Source organism: Tupaia chinensis, unplaced genomic scaffold (genome assembly GCF_000334495.1).
Source record: "Tupaia chinensis unplaced genomic scaffold, TupChi_1.0 Scaffold000435_1, whole genome shotgun sequence".
Lineage (NCBI taxonomy): Eukaryota > Metazoa > Chordata > Mammalia > Scandentia > Tupaiidae > Tupaia > Tupaia belangeri.
Window position 1 is genome coordinate 112,162 of NW_006159940.1, and position 2,338 is coordinate 114,499.

Consider the following 2,338-nt stretch of genomic DNA (forward strand, 5'->3'; position numbering starts at 1 on the left):
GGTTTAAGTCCTGGACCTGGTGGCTTGAAACTCACTCCAGGCATGTGTGCGTGCGTGCTCAAAATCCCAAAAGGAGAATGGAGGAGAGGAGACTGTGCTGGCCGTTCCTTCTGGGGAGCGATTTTGTGCTTTCTGTCTCTCTGTCTCTCTCTCCTTGGAAAGCACAGGCGCCCAAGAGCAAAAATCTCTCAAAAATCGTATAGAGCAGGATAGCATAAGAGCTATTACAGAGGCATGACATTTGAACATGTATAGTATTCTCTACTGTACTGGTCCAAGAAGTATTTCCTGTTAAGTAAATTCTCTTTACAAGTCAAATGATGTATAGTGATTAAATGTTTAAAAAAATAATAATGAGAATAAAAAAATAATCTGAAAAAAATAAAAAAAGAAAAGCTATTTGATGATGATGAAAAAAAAATGCTAGGGGAACTTTGTAGTTTTTACAGCTATTAAAACTGTATCTTGCACACTGAAGTCATCATACTTACAGGGCAAAATCAGCTTTTATATTTGCATTTATTCTTCATTTAACTTTTTAAAACACTATTATGGATGAATATTAAAACAAAAACAATAGCAAGTAGTGAGCATATTATGATTACAGTCCTTCACTCATTCACTACTGCATATAAAATGCTAGCAGTGTTATTCACTGGCCCCATTAAGAGGTCTGACACTGAACACAACCTCGGGAATGATCATCATCCTCATGTTTCTCCATTGTAATGGCGCTGTCTTTCCTTATTTGGATCAAAGTCCACCAGTTCTACATGGTCCATTTCATCGGTCTCTTCTATTTCCTCCCTTTCAGGTAGACGTTTTTCCAGCAAAGAGAGTTTATCAGGAGACAGAAAGCCATTCTCAGGGAAGTTTACCTTAAATTCAATGATTAGGTGACCTTTTTCATATGGTCTACGATAAATTGGCATGCCTTCATTTAACACACACTTGATAGCTCCATGCTTGACAATCTGACCCGGATGAGAGGTGATGACTATGGTTCGGTTGTCGAGTGTGGAAATTGGCTTCTGGAAGCCACACAATGCTTCAACCAGCTGTATGTCCATTCACATGAAAAGGTCTTCTCCTCGCCGAGTGAAAACAGCATGATCTTTCTGATCTAGTACCATGATAATATCTCCTGGCTCCAGTCCTGGTTCTTGGTCTCCTTCACCATAGAATGTTATCTTCTGGCCATCTTTCATGCCTTTGTCAATATGAACTTCTAGAATCTTTTTCTCTCGAACTATCTTCCTTCCATTGCATCTTTTACATCTATCTTTAGGACTGATCTGCTCTCCATGGCCTTGGCACTCCATGCATACAGACTGAATTTGCTGAACCATTACAGGTCCTATGTGATAAATTCTTATTTGCATTCCAGTAACCTTGGCAATTGGGACAGCACTCTACTGCTCCTTTCTTACCACCTCGGCCTTCACATTTGTCACAAATCACATTCGTTTGCAGAGCCAGTTTTCTTGTTGCACCTTTATATAAATCTTCTAAGGTTACTGACAGCTGATGTACAACGTTTTTACCTCTTCTTTCTCTCTGCATCCTTCCTCCTCCTCCAAAAAACATATCAAAGATGTCCATTGGGGAGCCAAAACCACCACCTGCTCCACCCTCTTTAATTGCCTGCTCTCCTCCTTTGTCATATAATTCCCTTTTCTTTGCATCAGAGAGAACTTCATTAGCTTGAGAAATCTGTTTAAACTTCTCACCTTCATTTGGATTTTTATCAGAGTGGTACTTCAAGGCCAGTTTCCTGTAAGCCTTCTTCAATTCTTCCTGGGTAGCATTGGGTTTGACCCCCAAAACATCATAGTAAGTCATTTCTTTCACCATTTTCTACAGCTGGTGAGCAGGTTGATGCCAGTGTGGGGGAGCGAGAAGGTGCGCATAGCTGTGAGCAGCTTGGTCAGCCGCCGCTCCTCAGCTTCTCACCAAGCGTTCTGGAAAGTTCCACCCTAGATTGATCTAGAGTCCAAAGTCATGGTCAGCTGTATGACTTCACTTTTGCTATTGACTATGCCTCTAAGCTGGTCCTGCGCTATGATTTTTTTTTTCTTGTTGTTTAGTTTTTTCTACAGGGCATGTGTGTTTCCTTGAGAAAGAGAGAGAGAGAGAACAAAAAAGAAAGAAAAGAGAATACTCAACTCATAGGAGATGCCATGCCTCAGTTTCTTCTTCTGCGTTCTCCTCTCAGGATTTGGGGCACAAATGCACAGGTGCCCAAGCTGTTGAGTCCAGGACTTGAACTATGGTTTGCCATGTGGGATCTAGCTGCCTTAACCCTCATGCCATGCTGTGACCTAACAATTTCTATTTC

General features: G+C 41.1%; 1 pseudogene; it reads right to left on the reverse strand.

Moving 5' to 3' along the window:
• Positions 1 to 531: 531 nt before the first annotated feature.
• Positions 532 to 1,858, reverse strand: LOC102489792 (dnaJ homolog subfamily A member 1 pseudogene; annotated as a pseudogene).
• Between the last annotated feature and the right edge of the window lie 480 nt (positions 1,859 to 2,338).